Below are 20246 nucleotides of genomic sequence, written 5' to 3'. Positions count from 1 at the left end.
CCCAGCACTTTGGGAGGCCAAGGCAGATGGATCACTTGAGGTCAGGAGTTCAAGACCAACCTGGCCAACATGGTGAAATCCCATCTCTACTAACAATACAAAAATTAGCTGAGCGTAGTGGCACTTGCCTGTAGTCCCAGCTACTCAGGAGGCTGAGGCACGAGAATCACTAAGATAAGTAAATAAAGCTACTTCTGTAAAGCAAGCGTATTATCTTTTTACATGAAACAAGAAAATAAAGCTGGGCATGGTGGCTTACGCCTGTAATCCCAGCACTTTGGGAGGCTGAGGCAGGTAGATTACGAAGTCAGGAGATTCAGACCATCCTGGCCAACATGGTGTAACCCCGTCTCTACTAAAAATACAAACATTAGCTGGGCGTGGTGGTGCGTACCTGTAATCCCACCTACTCGGGAGACTGAGGCAGGAGAATTGCTTGAACCAGGGAGTTGGAGGTTACAGTGAGCCGAAATCACACCACTGCGCTCCAGCCTGGCGACAAGAGTGAGACTCGGTCTCCAAAAAAAAAAAAAAAAGAAAATATAGTTATATAAACACCAACACAAGTATCAAGGATGTGTTACAAGTTTGCAAAGTGTCCTCCCTGGTTATGAGTTTGATCTTTCATACAGATTACTTGAGGGATGAAAATGTTTTCTACAAGTTTGAATGTGGAAGAGTAATTCAGTTTCTTATTGGTGATTATCTAAGTGGTGCAAGACATTCATATGCAGTATCGAGGGACAAATGTAGACTTTGGTTAGATTGTATAATTCAGATGTGCTACAAGATGCAACAGAAGCTTTGGAGAAACAGCTTTTGGAGAGACTGCCCGCCAGTTTTTTGAAATCCTGCAAAAGAACAAGTGATATTCCTCTTTGTGGGGGTCTGTCCAATCTGATTGTGAATTTTTCTCATTGCTTTCTGAGAGTTAGAACTGATTGAAAACCAATATGCGAGCATATAGAGGCTAATTCAGTGTGCACGTGATGCATGCATGTGTGCACGTGTGCGTGTGTGTGTGCACGTGTGCGTGTGTGTGTGCACGTGTGCGTGTGTGTGTGCACGTGTGCACACATGTAGAGCCTGTCACAGTGCCTTCCCACAGCAGACCACTTGGTGAGCAGGAAAGAGAGCTGGTCAGCACACACTTGGCCTGGTGCTGCCTCCACTGTTCTCTTGGCATCTCAGGCTGTCAACTGGCTGCTGCAGTTATTCAAGGCTGTCAATTTTTTGTTTTTAAATTCAGATGATTTCTTCTGTATTCGATTTTTTATTTTTGAAGAAGCTCAGGGTCAAACTCTGCTTGGTTTTTGTTGTTGTTGTTGTTGTTGTTGTTGCTTCGAGATGGAGTGGTGGAGTGCAGTGGCGCGATCTCGTTTCACCTCAACCTCCACCTCCTGGTTTCAAGTGATTCTCTTATCTCAGCCTCCTGAGTAGCTGGAAATAAAGGCATGCACCACCACACCTGGCTATTTTTGTACTTTTAGTAGAGACGGGGTTTCTCCATGTTGGTCAGGCTGGTCTCGAACTCCTGACCTCAGGTGATCCACCCACCTCAGCCTCCCAAAGTGCTGGGATTACAGGCGTGAGCCATTGCACCCGGCCCCTTGGTTTTGTTTTGAATCCGGCCCAGGTTGAGTCCTGGAGACTCTGACAGGAGGAATTTCTAGAAACATTCTTTCAGGGGAGAAGACAAGGTATCTTGTTTGCTGTAGATGCTCCTGCATAGAAGAGATAGAAGAGGAAATGACCGCGGAGGCCGTCTGGCCCTGTGTTTTGACATGGCAAAATTAATGAATGCATTCAGAAGACCTTTGAGCACGAGAGGATCCTGGAACAACACAATTTTGACTGCAAGTATTAGTTGGGTCTACCAGGTGCCTGTCACAGCAGCAGTCATGGCAGCAGTGACTCTAGTTATGTCCATGACCAACTTCTGCATAACAAATAGCCCCACGAGTCAGCAGCTTACGACAGGGTCCGCAGCCCACAGACTGGCCCTGGTCCGTGGCCTGCGAGGAACCTGGCTGCACCGCAGAAGGCGAGTGAGGCTTACCGCCTGACCTCTGCCTCCCGTCAGGTCATCGGGGCATTGGATTCTCACAGGAGCATGAACCCTACTGCGAACTGCGCATGCGCGGGATGTGCGTTGCGTGCTCCTCATGAGAATCTAACTCATGCCTGATGATCTGAGGTGGAACAGTTTCATCCCCAGACCATCTGTCTCCCTTCGCGTCCGTGGAAACACTGTCTTCTGCAAAACCAGTCCCTGGTGCCAAAAAGGCGGGAGACTGCTGGTTTACAACAGCAATGAACATTCATCATCCCACGCAGTGTCAGAACGGTCGGGAACACGGGTGCCCTGCCTGTGTGCTTCTGGTTCCAGGTTTCTCAGGGGGTTGTGGTCAGGGCGTCAGCGGAGGCCATATTCATCTGAAGGCTTGACCAGGAATAAAAGGGCCACTTCACAGGTGGCTCACTCAGATGCTGGCAGGTCAGTGCTGGTGGCTGGCAGGCAGCCTCAGCTCCTACCCCATGGATCTCTCCTGAGCACACTTTTCCTGTCCTTACAACCTGGCAGCTGGCCTCCTCCAGAGTGGGTGACTCAGGAGAGGACAGGGTGAGAGCCACGGAGAGGGTGACTTGGGAGAGGACAGGGCGAGAGCCACGGGGCGGGTGACTCGGGAGAGGACAGGGCGAGAGCCACGGAGCGGGTGACTCAGGAGAGGACACGGTGAGAGCCACGGGGTGGGTGACTCAGGGGAGGACAGGGCGAGAGCCACAGGGCGGGTGACTCAAGAGAGGACAGGGTGAGAGCCACGGGGCGGGTGACTCGGGAGAGGACAGGGTGAGAGCCACGGAGCGGGTGACTCGGGAGAGGACGGGGTGAGAGCCACGGAGCGGGTGACTCAGGGGAGGACAGGGCGAGAGCCACAGGGCGGGTGACTCAGGAGAGGACAGGGTGAGAGCCACGGGGCGGGTGACTCGGGAGAGGACAGGGTGAGAGCCACGGAGCGGGTGACTCGGGAGAGGACAGGGTGAGAGCCACGGAGCGGGTGACTCGGGAGAGGACAGGGTGAGAGCCACGGGGCGGGTGACTCGGGAGAGGACAGGGTGAGAGCCACAGGGTGGGTGACTCGGGAGAGGACAGGGTGAGAGCCACGGAACAGGTGGGTGAGAGCCACGGGGCGGGTGACTCGGGAGGACAGGGCGAGAGCCACGGGGTGGGTGACTCAGGGGAGGACAGGGCAAAAGCCACGGAGCGGGTGACTCGGGAGAGAACACAGTGAGAGCCACAGGGCGGGTGACTCGGGAGAGGACAGGGCGAGAGCCACGGAGCAGGTGACTCAGGGGAGGACAGGGCGAGAGCCACGGGGTGGGTGACTCAGGAGAGGACAGGGTGAGAGCCACGGGGCGGGTGACTCAGGAGAGGACAGGGTGAGAGCCACGGGGCGGGTGACTCAGGAGAGGACAGGGTGAGAGCCACGGAGCGGGTGACTCAGGAGAGGACAGGGTGAGAGCCACGGGGTGGGTGACTCAGGAGAGGACAGGGTGAGAGCCACGGGGCGGGTGACTCGGGAGGACAGGGCAAGAGCCACGGGGCGGGTGACTCGGAAGAGGACAGGGTGAGAGCCACGGAACAGGTGGGTGAGAGCCACGGGGCGGGTGACTCAGGGGAGGACAGGGCGAGAGCCATGGGGCGGGTGACTCGGGAGGACAGGGCAAGAGCCACGGGGCGGGTGACTCGGGAGGACAGGGCAAAAGCCACGGAGCGGGTGACTCGGGAGAGGACACAGTGAGAGCCACGGGGTGGGTGACTCGGGAGAGGACAGGGCGAGAGCCACGGAGCGGGTGACTCAGGGGAGGACAGGGCGAGAGCCACGTGGCGGGTGACTCGGGAGGACAGGGTGAGAGCCACGGAGCGGGTGACTCGGGAGGACAGGGTGAGAGCCACGGGGCAGGTGACTTGGGAGGACAGGGCGAGAGCCATGGAGCGGGTGACTCGAGAGAGGACACGGTGAGAGCCACGGAGCGGGTTACTCGGGAGAGGACAGGGCGAGAGCCATGGAGCGGGTGACTCGGGAGAGGACACGGTGAGAGCCACGGAGCGGGTGACTCGGGAGAGTACAGGGCGAGAGCCACGGAGCGGGTGACTCGGGAGAGGACATGGTGAGAGCCACGGAGCGGGTGACTCGGGAGAGGACACGGTGAGAGCCACAGCACCTTATGATCTAGTCTCTGAAGTCACACGCCATCATTTGTGCAGTGTCCTGTTGGGGTCCCAGCTCAGCTCTGTCACTGTGGGAGGTGAGTATACAGATGTCCTAGACCATTCAGGCTGCTATGACAGAACACTGTGAACTGAGTGGCTCACGAACAACAGAAATTTCCCACAGTTTTGTGTGCTGGGAAATCTAAGATGAAGGTGGCAGCAGGTTCAGCGTCTGGTGAGCTCCTGCTTTCCTGGGTGGCATCTTCTCACTGTGTCCTCGCGTGGTGGACAGAGCAAATGAGCTCTCAGGCGCTAGTCCCATCATGAGGACTCTGCTTTCATGACTCATCACCCCCCAAAGGCCCACCTCCATCAGAAGACGGCTGCTGACTGCAGCTGCCATCCTCCAAGACGGGGGACACAGAACTGGGAGACACACACATTGAGAGCTGAAAGGCCTGGACAGCAGCAGGCGGGGATCGAGGGGCATCTTGGAGGGTGGCTGCCGCAGTAGCATTTCCTGGGCCTGTGCTTTGTGCCTTGCACTTATCTCCTGCACTTGGTCTACACTATCTCGGGCAGTCCCCACAACAACTCTGTCTAGGAGTTGATTTTACCCTCATTTTACAGAGGAAATGTCTCGAGAGGGTGATGCATGTACCCAATGACTCACAAATGCAAAGTCACTGAGGTAGGATTTCAGCCTAGTTCCAATGGTCTCTGAAGCATGAGGGGTTCACCATTGCCATAGACTTAACTGTGTCCCCCAGAATTTGTATGTTGAATTCCTACCCCACCATGTGCTGATGTTTGGAGAAAGGGCCTTTGGGAGGTAATTAGGCTTAGATGAGATCATGAGGATGGGGTTCTCATAGTGGCATTAATGCCATCAGGTGAGGAGACACCAGAGAGCTTGTGTCCTCTCTCTCTGCCATCTGAGGACACAGTGAGAAGGCAGCTGTCTGCAAGCTGGGAGGAGAGCCCTCACTGGGAACTTAATCAGAGGGCATCTTGGTCTTGGACTTCCCAGCCTCCAGAACTCTGAACAAAGTTCATGTCTGTTATTTAAGCCACCCAGTCTATGGAGTTTTGTTAGAGCCAGCCCAAGCTTACTAAGATAATCAGTATGCTGCACTTTTATAAATGTAGTTTTTACATTTATAAAAACAAAAGAGATTTGCTGCTCTGTAATAACTGTACCTACACTGTAGATGGAATAACAAATCTACATACAGGTTTAGTAATCTATATGTAGATATAGAACATAGTGTATCTCATAGAGGCAGTGTCTGTGGTCTGGTGTCAATTTTAGGAATTAGCCATCATTGACTCATTGACTGGGCCTTGTCCAGGTTTTCCTCTCTCTTGTCCTGGCTTTGTAACCTAGTTATCCTTGTCTTTGCTAACCCATAACCAAATATTGTATCGGGACTATTATGCCGCTACAGATGATGCAGTTTGGGTTTACAGTTTCTCACCATTTAGACAATACCTCATCAAATATATTTCTGTATGACTTTAGTGATGTCAGTTTTTGATTCATTCCTGCATAGATCTGGGCAAATTGTAGACCTTAGGAGGTGTAGTCACCATCCAGTTCTCTAGACCTGCTTACAACATTTTTCTCTGAGTTTTGTTGTCCCAAAAGGAGGCTTCCTAAAATAGCCTTTAAGTGCCTTTAAAAAGAGAAACAGAAAATAAGAGGAAAAAAAAAAAAACACCCCAAACTCATTCCTTTACTGTGATGTGACCGTCCTCCCAAGACACTGCAATGACCTGAGTTTTGCTGTTAATTTCATTCACTTGTTTGGTCTATGTAGGTCCTGCCTAGAACTGGAATGTCATTATGTAAAGAAATATTTTTTTGTTTATATTCTTTAATAGTACCAGTAATGTATATCTTATTCAGCATCGACAATATAATCGGGTAAACCTCACATCATCAAACTCACGTTGTAAAAATTATTTCACTTTTCAAAAAAATGGCATTTAAAAACTTGAATGATATTAGTTATCTTAAAGAAGTATGTAATATATTTTTCTGGCTATCAGCTCCATTTGTTACAACCAACTACAGATTATAAATTGGTTGATCAAAACTCTAAGAACAGAAAACCAGAAGCCGCAGCTTATGAGGAAATCTGGAACAGCACAGAACTCCAAACCTGAGCGTAGACCACCACCAGAGAAGCCAGGTGCTGGGAAAAAGCACTGTGTGTTCCTCCACCTGACATTGTTCTATGCCTGAGAGCACTCACTCCCCATCACAGTCTCTTTTTGCCACCAGGGGTCTAATCCCTAATTTGCAGATAAATTATTTCTAATTTACAACAGAAAAATGTCATGTCTGCAAAATTGCTTATGCGTTTCTGAAAATTACAAAACTACTCTTACTAGTTACTCGTGGCACATGTGGATTATTTATACGTGATACATTCGGGAACCAAGGAATTCCTAAGCACAGGAAGCTCAATTCACTGAAATGTAGAATCGTTACAAAGCACATGTCAGATGTGGCTTATTCATTCCAAGCTTGTAGCCTGCGTCAGTCTCCTAGGTGGTTTATTAAAACACAGATGACTAAGCCCCACCCCCAGAGTTTCTGACCCAGTGGGTCTGGGGTAGGTCCTGAGAATCTGCATTTTCACCAAGTTCCTGGTGATCCTGGTGCGGTAACTTCAGGTACTACACCCCAAGCAGGACTGCGTGATTCTGTTTTTTAGGGACAGGGACCACATGATAGTCTTACCCATCTCTAGCCCTGGTGTGGTACCTAACACATAATCACCTCTCAATAACAAATAATAGCAACAGGAAGAAGAACTAACTATTATTTGGTACTAACCATGTGCTACTTCCTGTGTTAAGTGCGAACTTTACAAAGTTTATAACTCTATCAGGTAGACACTGATAGAGTTTTTTTTGTTTTTTTTTTTTTTTGAGATGGAGTCTTGTTCTGTTGCCCAGGCTGTAGTGCAGTGGTGTGATCTCGGCTCACTGCAACCTCTGCCTCCTGGTTTCAAGTGATTCTCCTGCCTCAGCCTCCTGAATAGTTGGGACTACAGGCACCTGCCATCGTGCCCAGCTAATTTTTTGTATATTTAGTAGAGACAAGGTTTCATTATGTTAGCCAGGATGGTCTCGATCTCCTGATCTTGTGATCTGCCCAGCTTGGCCTCCCAAAGTGCTGGGATTACAGGCATGAGCCACCGCACCCAGCTGACACTAACTTACATTCCCATTTTATAGAGGGGAAAAATGGAACCTTAGGGAGGTTAAGCAACTGGCCCAAAGTCACACGGTCAGTTTGTGGTGGGCCCCTAGGAAAAAAAAAAAAAAAAAGGTTCTTGAGCAATGTTCCCAGGAATATTTTAAAAAAATTGTGTACAAATTCAACAGAAAAATTTTCAAATTGATATTGAGGGAGAAGAAAACATTGACCAAACTTGACTTTGCAAACCATACTTTTTCTCAGAAGCTGCTAGATGTTTTCCAGTGAGCCCAGACATGTAGGATACCACCTTCACGGGCATCTCTCAGAACTTCTTCTGGGGAATGCTTTTGCTCCAGCTGAGGCCAACGTCTGTGAGAACCTCTGCATGGTGTCCACAGCTCTCTCTAAAGGGTCCTCAGAGGCAGCCCATGACTTAAAACAGCAGAGCCCCTTTGCAAGCTTTGTCTCATCTGTTTCTTCTAATTTAGCAAAAGAATCTGAACTCCTTGCGGTGATGGTCTTATCTCCTGGCTTCACTGTAAACAATTCAGGATTCCTGCTGTGGCTGCCAAGGAAGGAAACCTGGGAGAGTTCCCAAGGCCCAAGACCGGCCAGCTCCTGTCCATGGCAGGCAGAGCTAATTCTCCGTCAGTCTACGCATGCCAGGAGAACGCTTTTTCTACGCATGCCGGGAGAATGCTTTGGGACTGTGTCCTGATAGTAAACACCATGCCGTTTAGACAGAATTCCCATTAGCTTTTCCATGGGGGAGCAAATGCGGAAGTTTTCTTCAGATAGCTTGCAGTTTCCCAGCCGTCCCCAGCCCTGCCCCCACAGAGTGACAAGAAACAATCACCAAATGGCTGTTGTTCCATCGATCTGTTTATTTCTCTGTCTTGGGGGCGAATGGATCAGGTGCAGGCCTGCTGTGGTGTGTATCAGGCGTTTAGGCAATCCTCAGCCCTGTCTCCCTCTGTGCCTTCCTCCCTCCCCGGAAACTCTTGGGATTCTGTTTCCGCCTCTGAAAAAAAAAATCAGGGTTCTACTGCTACTGTTTAATTTCCTAGTAAGTGGTTATTGAGAAATTGGAGTGTGACTCCAGGGAAACACTGCGGACTGTGAAAGACTCACGCCTTTGCCAAGCAGACGCTCTGGGCGAGTCGCCTGGGTCACTAACTTTGGCACTTTGGCTGTGTTGCTTTTCTTTGGGGAAGATTTATGGCCAAGTTGTCTTTACTTGCCTGTGTCCTTATCAGGCACAGCAGCAGTAGGAACCACAAGTAAAAGGAGTTAAATTTCTCCACCTTTTACTCATCAGGAGCGTGGTCTTCAGGGTCAGGCTGCCTAGATTCAGATCTGGCTGCACCACTCACTAGCTGCCTGGCCTTGTGTAAGCCACTGCACCACCCTCTGCCTCTGTTTTCTCACGTGAAAAGCGAGGACAATAGTATTATCCAGTTCCTGGGTTCCGTGAAGGTGAAATACTACTGTTTATGAATTGGCACAACGTAATGCTCCATAATGGCTTGTTGTTACTACAAAAGCTTAAAATCGAAATTAAGGTATCCTCTTAAAAAAGTCCTTGCACATGTTTAGAAGCTGGCGAGGCTGCCACGTGTTTTCTTTGCCTACCAGCTACTTACAGTTTACAAGAAGAAATGGGGCCAAACATGGATGGAGAGAAAAGCACCTTGAGTTCTCCTCCCAGGGGTGAAATCAGGTACAGCACTGTCACGAAAGAGCGGATGGTACTGACTGTGGGAAGCTTCCTGGGGTCTGGGTCTGAGGAAGAAAACTGCAAGATAACAAACGATAAGGAGGAAGTAGGAGTGCCTGCTTGCTTTTTATTTTTTTTCCGAATTCAGTTCTTTTAATAGATTGCATATACAGATGTTTAGCCATACTCATAGATGAACTCTTTAAGAGCAGAACTTTAGATCCAATTTATATGCTCTGGATACCACCTTTCTTATTTTGTTACAGTAAGGTCTGGTATTCAGACACCCACTTGTACACTGACAGCTTTAAGAAAAGCAGGACACAGGGAGTTGTCACTTTTAGCCGTAATGAAATACCACTAACCCCTTTTTACAATACCGAGTTCAAGTCACTGTCAGAGGCTAGCGCACCACAAAGTCACCAGGTACAAAATTGCTAGTTCATTTTTAAATTAATAACTTGAAATTACCCTTGTCCCCCACCCCATTACATCTTTTTATAAACAGCAAACATTTTGCTATTTTATACATAGGCTAGCAGGCTTGTTTCAATATGAAAGTGCTAATTCATTTACAGATTTTTATAATGAGTTATGTAGTGCTACAATAAATGTCCAATAATCTACACAGGAACAATGATGAATGAAAATGATGAGGATTGAATAAGGCTATCATTATCTTATATTATTTACGTATAAAGAATAGATACCCAATGGTGAGGAAGAGACAGAAATTGGGCAAATACTCATAGGTGTAAAAATTACATCTACCTTTTTTTTTTTTTTTGAGACGGAGTCTCGCTCTGTCTCCCAGGCTGGAGTGCAGTGGCCGGATCTCCGCTCACTGCAAGCTCCGCCTCCCGGGTTCACGCCATTCTCCTGCCTCAGCCTCCCGAATAGCTGGGACCACAGGCGCCGCCACCTCGCCCGGCTAGTTTTTTGTATTTTTTAGTAGAGACGGGGTTTCACCGTGTTAGCCAGGATGGTCTCGATCTCCTGACCTCGTGATCCGCCCGTCTCAGCCTCCCAAAGTGCTGGGATTACAGGCTTGAGCCACCGCACCCGGCCTACATCTGCCTTTGAGTTCATACTGTAAATGAGACGTTTTAAGTAGTCCTGTAGCCCGTGCCTATTTTTTCCTTAGAAAAGGAAAAGCTGCCTGACATCCGCTCTTGTTTCAGATTTCCACAGCTTCCCCTTTGAAGCTTCAGAGTCAGGATCTTACTTTCTTCAAAAAATAAAGAAAATATGCCCCCTGAGTTACCTCCCATCTCCACCCCCCACCCCTACCCCCCATCCCCACCCCCCATCCCCAACCCCAACCCCTACCCCCCGACCAAAATCCGGCTGGTTTCTTTTCCAGTGCCAGGCTGCATGATCAGGTCCCATCTCTGGGGTTGTTGTTTCTTTTTCCATCTATTGATCATTAGTTTAGAATAGATAACATGAACCAGTTCTGGAACCACGACTAGGAGGAACACAAGCTGTTCACTACAGTCACACGGCAGGAAAGAAAGAGAGAACTCAATTCATCCCTGGTGCTGGGCCTCCGAAGTTGAAAGAACTTGGCACAAATGGGGCACTGAATTTGTATCCTCCATGCTTCTCAATCATTTTGGATTCATGGGCTGCTCTCCTTTGATCAGTCAGAGTTGCTGTATACTGTAACTGTTTTCTTTGTTCTTCATTAAGACGATGAGTCAGAGCCTGATACCACACAGGATTACGATTTTGAATCGTTCGAAAGATAACTTTAAATGTCTGATACTCATCAACAGGGTTATCTTCATTATCAATGATTGTGGAATAGCCTTCCAGAAAATTCTCTTCCACATCATCATCTCAATCTTCACCATCTCCATCATCACCAGCCTGCTTAGCCAGAATCTCCAAATATTCTTGCCCATCTTCATCAATATCATCTTCATCACTCCCCAGTTCCTCTGGTCAATGCCACGCCCTTTGCACTGCAGAACGATGACCTCAAACAATTTTGCTGTGTGACACTCTGCATCTTCTCCTGCAACTCCTGTAAAAACCTTTTTGCACAGACTGTATATCATTTCAAGATAATTGGTGTCAGACAGAAGTGTGTCTGTATCAACTGCTACATAGTTACGAAGGAAGGGCATCATATCTGTAAAATAATTAAAGCCATCTTGCTCAAAGACTTCAAATACAAGGTAGCTGCCACATCTGTGGAGACACTTGTTCACATGTCAAACTGTGCGCTAAAGAGAAGATCTCAGAGAATTCTAAGACATGTTGTTGTAAAACAGTACCAATGACCTGTAAGCAGATTCCCTCGAGCTGTTGGGTTATCTCTTTATGATCTTCAACTACCCTCAGTGTGTCAATTGTATTAAGAATTCCCATAGCAAATATTTGAGAGAATACCTTTTAGTTTAATGCATAGTTAAATTCATCTTGTAGTGTTCCTGGAGGAGCTAGAGCCTGGTCGTAGGCTACGACTCATCAATTAACTTCCACAGTGGAGACTACTTCTGGGACTGGAATATAAAAAAGAATCAAAGGTTTTGATTGTGAGTTGCAATAAAGGGAAAGACCATGCTCAGAGCAGTGCCAGCATCTGAAGTGTGGAGCCTGACGCATTTCATCACCTACAACGGAAGTAGTTAACTGGAAGAGATCACCAAGAAAATAAAAAGAGACTCATTCAGTGGGGGGAAAAAAAAAAAGAATTCCCATAGCAGTAACTGCTTTGTCATCACTACCTTCATCATCTGGCCCCGTCTGGATTACTTGGTTAAATGTCATTGCCAAATGTTGTGTCATTTCTACTGCAATAGGAGTAATTTCTTCACTATATTCATGGATCATTTTCTGAATTACATTGGTAAGGTCACCATTTTCTGTTTCTCTTGTAATACAAAAAAGAGCCTGCATGACAGGTCTGATGAATGGCATGATATATTCTTTAGCTTTTTCTTGATTGCTGATCAATACTTGAAGGGCAATGGCAGCTTCCACTTTCACAAGCATTTCTCTATCATCAATCAGACATCTTCTTGTTAGCTCTAAGGCTGTTTGAAGGTTCTGATCACTTTTGAACTTCACTTCACAAAAATAGTAAAGTACCCAGCAAGCCCTTGCTCTCACGTAGCCTAGTTCACTGCTGAAGAGAGGGAGTACATGAATCTGCAACATGCATTCTGTCTGATCTTTACAGATCTTTTTCTTCAGAAGTATTTCCGCTAAAGAGCCAATCCTATGCAGGGCTCCATCGTTTTTTCGAGGGTCAGCATTTGGTTCTGTAAGAATCTGGTAACAAAATCCCAGTCTTTTGCAGTACCTCTTTCCTCTTACTACAGGCTGTAAACAGAAGTGTCTGGGCAGCAGTGGTAGGAGAAAGGAAATCTTCAAACACATCATACTTTGTGCGTATATATTCGTAGGGGTCTTCTTGCCAAAGTTCCTCGTCGGCATCTGTGCACATCAGTGGAAAAATAACATCTCGGATAATGTCTTGTATATAGGGCTTCAGATTCTTCCAGATGAGAGCATGAGAAACTTCTTGATTAATAAAAATTACAAAGGCAGTGAAGGCCCATTGGGGAATATACAGGAATGTTTAAAGCAGAAAATAAGTCATTTAAAGCTCCTCCACCCAGAGATCATTGTTAATTCCCTAACACATTTCCTGTTTTCAGGCTTTTGAGATAACCTGGGCAGACTTTGGCCATGGGAAAGGAAGGCTCAGGAGCCATGTGAGATGCTGGTGCCGTCCAGCATGGCCCCAGCTAGGAAAGGATGGGTCTGGGGTTCTGGGCACACACAAAGCAATGGGATTTGTCAGAATCATCACCAACCTCCTCTGAGCTGGGGCAGCAGAGTGTTCTAAGCCCCCAGCAACATGTAAATTCACCAAAGAAAGCAGTTACTAGAGTTCATACAGAGAAAGCAACTGATGATAAACTGACTTTTGGTTTTTAAAGATTTGGTGTATTAAAATGTGTTTTTGTTGTCTTTAGTAGTCTACTGACACCACCTTAGAATCTCTCTCATTCATTTCCTATCTGTAAGATGAGGGAGGTAACAGCCACACTTCTTTCTCTGAAGTTACAGACTCCCAGGGAGCAGGTTGCTGAAAGCTCTTTGAGGACACAGTCTAGGTGTAGAGCCCCCCCAGTATCTAACATAACAGAAGGACAAGGTGGATAGAAGGGCAAGGTGCCTTTCCAGGGCAGCTGCAGAGTATCAGACCTTCTCGAAGGAAGGCGGAAGCCCTGATGGGACGCAGTGGTCTCATCTGGGTTCTGGTGAGAGTGGCAGCCCTGGAGGTGAATTTAGTCATGGTCCATCCAACAGGTCTAACTGGACATGGCATTCCAGCTCTTCAAAAGCTGAACAGCCCACTTGACAGAAGTTTTCAAGTTTGGTTTAGCAATTCTATATTGTATAGATACTGCTTTTGTCTGCTGTAATAAACGAGGAGTTATAATTACTCCAAGCTTTGTTCTTTTTTTAATGTGTACACTACTTCTACATAATCAATGGTTGGTCCATTTTGTTAGTTTCTTACATTCCTCATAGACTGGTCTGAATGTTTGCAGTGGGATCAGACGTTACTAGCATATTGTCAGATTTTTTTGTCTTATTTTTTTCTATCACAGCCAGCCTGCCTGCCTAGATCTGTAGAACTAAGTCTCATTCAGGTCAAGGATCATGTGCTTGAAAGGAACTGAAACTCATTCACAGGGTGAGAGCGGGTAGTGGCAGACAGGAAACATTAGAGAATGTCAGGGAAGGCAGGGGCTCTCCCCGGTATTTCTCCCAATGGCCCCATTGTCTCTCCTCTCTGACGTGTGTTTCCTTTATCCCCCAGCCCCGGACCTATACTCTCTGTGAGGCTCTTAGTTTCTGCTCCCGCATCACATCAGCTTGCATGGAGAGGCAGCCGCACTGGCTCTGGAATTGGTGCTTAATGGCTCAGGGCTCACCTCTTCTGCTTTCTTTAGCAGAGGAGCCTGCAGGCTCCATGTTAGGGAGTTGCATCTCCTAACAGAGAGGGAGAGGGAGGAGCCCCCCTTGACTTAGAGTAGAGAAACTTCCTGTCATTCCTAATGAGAGTCACCTCATTGTCTTGGGAAAAGCAACTTAGGACATTTCAAGCCTCAGTGCAGGGAAAAGGCAAAGGGAAGGCAGGAACGAGGGGGCCTGGGGGTGGTGTACAGCAGATTTCTCCTTTTCCACGCCTCCTTCAGCATACAGAATACAAATGATCTCTTGAGGAGTTGTATGGAGCAACCTAAACCACCCCCAGCACCGTTTCTAAAATTCGCCAATTAGATCCAAGTGGTTTAAGGAGCAAGGGAGGATAAGCAGAGTCCTCACTTCACCTAGCGAGAATTTACTAGCCAGGGAATTCTTCCTTGACTTAGGTGAGATTGTCAAGGTTCAAGGGATGGATGTTTTTGTTGCTCAGGAGCAGGAAGGAGGCAAGAGTTCATTTTGGAGGTGAGGAATAAGGAGGAGGGCAGCCCAAGGAAAGGTACACTTGGAAGGAGTGAAAAGGAATCAGGAGGCAGGACACAGGAAGCCTAGTGCTGTTGTTGACAATAGGTGCTCAGTAAACTTTTGGTCAATTAACTGGAAGAGTAAGGAAAAGATGGATGGAAGGCAAAAGGGGGCCCACTCTGGAATGTGGATTTCGAATGATCCCTATTCCCTATGCCTTTCCCTGCAGCTGAGAGCAACTGCCTTTGGCTCTGCTCCTGGCTTGGGCCCTGTGGTTCTTGGGGAGGTAGGAATAGAGCAGGGGAGCCAGCAGCCCCCTATCAGACAGGCAAGAGTCTTGCATCTTCCCTTCTGATGCATTCTAGAAGTGATGAGAGAGCATCGTCCTCTGCTCCCAGTCTGTTGCAAGAGCCTGCTGGAATTCCGCTCCCTTCTCTGCCCTCACTTGCTACAGGGACTGCCTCTCCAGGATGAAGTCATGGGGGCGGGAGCCATGGGGAGCCTTTGTGGCTGTGACCCATGATTGAGTCTGGGGGAGGGTTACCTGGAGGTGGGGTACAGCCTACGGCCAATGAAACAGTTTTTTCACGGCATTAACTTAATGGGAAATGGAGGGACTCAAAAGCAGATCTCAGTCTTGTGACTGCCATGCTCTGCTCTCACCTGTGGGGCTGACAGATTGCTCTTCAGTAAATGTTGGACTTGGGTAATTTTCTCCTTCATATCCCTTAAAACCCATGACAATTGTGTTTATCCTGGAGTTTCCCTGACAAGAGAAAGCGAGCAAAAAATAAGTATTTACGTATATATATTTGTGTGTGTGAGAGAGAGAGACAGACTCCCATGGCGTAGGACAGAGATAGATTCTGTCACTCAGGCTGGAGTGCAGTGGTATGAATATGGCTCACTGCAGCCTAGACCTCCTGGGCTCAAGGGATCATCCCACCTTCGCCTACTGAGTAGCTGGGACTACAGGCGTGTGCCACCATGCCCAGCTAATTTTATATTTTTTGTAGAGATGCAGTCTCACTATGTTGCCCAGGCTGATCTCAAACTCCTGGGCTCAAGCGACCCACCTGCCTTGGCCTGTCAGTTTGGAGATTTGATTACAGGCATGAGCCACTGCACTCAGTCCGTTATTTTTATTATTAGCAGCTCTGGGAATCTTTACCATAAAAGTTTTCTCCCTATATAGATAAAAATGGGAAGATTGGAGATTGTGAAATCAAACAAAAATGGGTTTAAATTCTTTCATGTTCATTATCTAATGTGTGGTCTTATCTCATCTCTCTGAGACCAGTTCCGACATTTGTATAATGACGTTAGTAATATTACCTCATTAACGCATTGAGGATTTAGGTGGAGAATACCAATGTTGAGGTAGAAATGCCAGTCAATCCTGGCAGGAAGGGGGATGACTAGAGGACTGTTTAATAACGGGATTATTTACAAAGGTGTGGCCAGGGTAGGAAGCAACAGGGACAGAGCTTACCCGTGCTGGTAGCAGTGAGGCTACCCTCTCCAGCTCTGAGGGGTTGGGAGTAAGGCATTGCTAGAACCTGCCTTGCAGGTGCTGTGTGACCTTTAGTCAAGGGACAAAGCCATCCCGCAATGACACCAGCAGGAGGAGTTTACAGCTGGCGTCATTTCCCTCTCTCTCCCTCCAGTTCCCTGCCTGGGCTCCCTGCCCATTGCTCAAATCCAACCAGAGGCCAGAGGGCAGGGGAGCCCCCGCAGGTAGTCTACGGAGGGCAGCCTCTGGGGGCACAGCAGCTGGAGAAGGGTGAACCATAGAGTGAACCAAGGAGACAGAAGATCTCCAGCATAGCAAGAGCTCAAGAAATGAGATGACTATGATGAGTCATTCAAGTTCAGTGTAGAGTCTTCCAGCCCATAGCTGGAAGAACAGGCATTTTTTTCTTGAGAACAGGCATTTTTGTTTTCTCACAAAGCATTGGTAAATCTCCACACAGATAATATGCGCCCATCAATGGTTGCTGATCACTGTTCAGCAACCACTGTTGGGCAAATTTTTTGATCATGGAGCAAAAAATGTTGACTTGTGAGCAAGTTTAACATTTGAAGTTCAAAGACAATGGTACGATAAATTTAAATTGCACAGCAAGGAATAAAAACAGGACAGGCATCAAGTCTGGTACAGCTTCATTTATTTCTTACTTTTGCTACCGAATTGAGTTTGCATCCAAGTGCTCCTCACGCTCCCATTGGCAGAATGATGAGGTAATGAACTAACAGCATTTACAGCAAAAGACAGCAGATTGTTCTGTAATTCAGGGGCTAACCTACGTGCCACACAGTGGTCTTTTGATGTCTGTGAATTTCTTCAGGGTGGGTGGGGAAGCTTTTTGCTTGTAGGGGAAGGCTCTGGATGGACTGAGCCTCTGATGTATCAACCGTAAGTCCTGGGGTCCTGGGGCTTTATTCAGAGGAAGAAAGCAGATTCTACAGGCCGCAGTAGAGTGGTCTGTCCCGGAACCAAGCCCTCTGCCCTGAGAATTGGACTCCACGGTGGCCAACTGGACATTGTCCTTGTGCCCGGAGGGGTGACCTACACGTGGGACAGGAAAGGACATTGTGGCTTCGTCACCAGAAATGCTCTGCCAGGTCTGTCCTTCTGGAACTTGCCTAACCTGCTCTGCAAAGGTTTCAAGATATTCTAATGCATCCACTTTAATTTATTCAAACCCCAACGTACAGTCTGATTTTTCTGGCTTCTGGCTAGCTGGGTGACGAGAAGGGTGTTGCTAAGAGGTAAATAAATGATGGAGCAGAGCCACCAGGAAGGTCCATGGGGCCTCCACAACCGCACTGGGCCCCTGGCCCGGAAATCTGCATTCTAACACTCCTCACTGATGTGGACAGGCCTTGTTTTAGAAACAGGACTCCCAGGAGCAAGGGAACCAAAAAGTGTATTTCAGGATAATTTAAACATAAAAAAAGTCCTACCTTATTTAAAAAAACAAAAACCTGCTTACTTCCCTTAAAAAATATGTAGTTAAGGTTAGCCACTTGCACTTATTTGTAGAATAATTGCATTGTGCTTACATTTCTGGCAGGCAAAATGGCATTTTATTACCAATCGGTCTGGCAAGAACACGAGCGATCTAAAACCTTTTTTTTACCTTTTTTTCTCACTCAAGATCAAGTAATGATGGGTTCCACTAAAGTCTTAGTAGAACAGCCCACCTGTGTGACTGCTGAAAACTGGGTGACAAACTACACGGGGGTAGGTGACCCGCTCTGTTGTTGTCACCCTGGGACACCGCACCATCTGTTTGTTGGGTTCCTCTGATGGGCTGACTCTGAGGATCCTGTGCTTTAACGAAGTGGCTTCTGCAGCATAGGCTTTAAATCCAAAGTCCAGGTGGTGTGGGCTGAAAAAAGGAACTGTCCAGACTCTGGTGCTAGTGTCGGGTGGGTTTCCACAGCCCACGCTGAATGCTGGGGGTCAGCGGAGCAGCCAGGCATCAAAGACCGAGTGCAGAGTCTGTCCCACTCTGGGTGGGCGGGAGGGAAAGGGAATCCCAGATCTGACTTTCATCCTTCAATTCCCATGCGCGATTTTCTCTAACTTCCGTGTTTCAGGATGGAAAAAAATTGCCAAAACACACAGAACAAGGCTAGCCCAGAGAATTGTTGAGGATGTGACAGGAAGTTTAAACTTAAAGTTCTTATGGCCCTGGACGTTCTGGAGTTAGAGGAGGGGAGAAGGTGCTCTGCAGAGCTGAGGTTTGCTGGAGGCCTAATCCTGAAATTAGTAGGGACTGGTTTGTTATTTGGCTGAATCACCTGCCTGATGCCTGCCTGAAGTCAGAGGAGATGGGCAGGGCCACCCTGTGTATGGAATCAAAGGAAGAGCTAGTGGCTTCTGGTTCCTGGCCAGGTTTCTGTCTGTGTCTGCTTTAAATAGGCTCTGTACACCCAAAGGCTGTATGACGGACACATATTTATTATTCAGGACTTAAGACAAACTTTTGCCTGGCATAAGCCCACCGTGTGGCCAAGGCCTGCCTCAGTCCCTGTATGGTGAGTGCTGCTGTGCCTGCTGCCCACGTCCCCTGGGCTGAAGACCTGTGCCACGGCTCTGGGGCAAGGGTGGGGATTAAAAACCTTAGGACCTCACAGGACCCTGGGGTCCCAGCCTTCAGTTGCCTGTACTGCTCCCCAATGGAAAAATTCACCTGGCAGTCCCTCCAAGTCCTCTGTGGGTTAGGGAGGTGCAGAGAGGTGGGTGAGGTAGCCAGGAGGCTACTCCACTCTGCCCCTTTCTTCAGGATGTTTTCTTTCTGCCCGGAGTGGTGGTGAGCACACAGGCTGACCTCATGCCTGTATTGCAGGGTCTGTCTGGGCTGGGGCAGGTTTGCACCCTGCCTGGGTGCTCGGCACCTTGTGTGAAGGGGATCAGTCAGGGCAATCACCTGCACCCCGGAGTCCACCCTGGAAGCCAGGGCTGGCACATGGCTCCACACACACAGCCAGCGGGACTAGGACTAAGTGAGCAGAGCCCAGTTCTTCTCGTTCCCAGTGTGAGCTGACGTGGGCGCCTCCCTGTAACTGGATCAAAAGGAGACTGCTTGGCAAATACAAATGAAAGCACAGTCTAGGACCCAGCCGACTGGAGAGAAGGCATGAATCAGAGAAGAGAAAAAATGGGAAGAGGTCAGAGATAAAGGCAAAGCAGAGTTGATGAGAGCTGTAGAGGTACGTGGGAGGAATAGTCAGTGTTCTGATTTATTGACTACCTTTCAACTCATTGTTTAGTGTCATGGGAACGAGGCGTTTATCAGACAAGATCAGAAGTTTAAAGGTGGCCAGCTTTATGGGGTTAATAACTCCGTGTCCATGTTCCCTAAGTGAAGTGAATAGCTCTTTGTGCTGATAGCATGCTGAAGGATTCACAGTGGTTTAGAAAAAGCACAGACCACATGTGAAGAAGTAACCACTTATCAGATGACTGTGAGGGCAGAAATCAACAGAACCTGTAAACACACTATTTTCCTGGACCTACATAAGTGCCTATTCAGACGCTGACTGCTTTTTAAAACCTTTATTTTTCTCCCTATAGGCTTTGCATATGTAATGTAAGGAGCTGGGAATCTGCAGGTTAAACTGCTGAAAAGAAAACTCTGGTGAGCTATGGAGGAATGAGACAGGGTGGTTCTTCTTTTTTTTTCTTTTTGTTTTGAGACGGAGTCTGCTCTGTCACCCAGGCTGGAGTGCAGTGGTGCGATCTCAGCTCACTGCAAGCTCCACCTCCTGGGTTCCCACCGTTCTCCTGCCTCAGCCTCCTGAGTAGCTGGGACTACAGGCACCCACCACCAGGCCCGGCTAATTTTTTCTATTTTTAGTAGAGACGGGGTTTCACCGTGTTAGCCAGGATGGTCTGGATCTCCTGACCTCGTGATCCGCCCGTCTCGGCCTCCCAAAGTGCTGGGATTACAGGCGTGAGCCACCGCGCCCGGCCGAGACAGGGTCCTTAAGGGTAGCGGGGCGCTTTCTGGCTTCATCCTGATTCACTTGTTTGCCTTCATGTGAATCTCCGTATTTTCTGAAATAAAACCCATCCTAAACGACAAGGATTGTTCAGTAAGGAAATTCAA

At 48.0% G+C, this 20246-nt stretch overlaps 1 protein-coding gene and 1 pseudogene across 2 annotated transcripts in view; one reads left to right on the top strand and one right to left on the bottom strand.

Moving 5' to 3' along the window:
• LOC105490248 (spermatogenesis associated 13) overlaps positions 1-20246 on the top strand; it is a 326039-nt gene that overhangs the window by 122363 nt on the left and 183430 nt on the right. The gene's annotated exons all lie outside the window — the stretch shown is intronic.
• Positions 11821-12636, bottom strand: LOC105490247 (importin-7 pseudogene; annotated as a pseudogene).

The sequence above is a fragment of the Macaca nemestrina genome, chromosome 16, assembly GCF_043159975.1.
Source record: "Macaca nemestrina isolate mMacNem1 chromosome 16, mMacNem.hap1, whole genome shotgun sequence".
NCBI lineage: Eukaryota > Metazoa > Chordata > Mammalia > Primates > Cercopithecidae > Macaca > Macaca nemestrina.
This window is presented reverse-complemented; position numbering and strand designations above follow the sequence as displayed.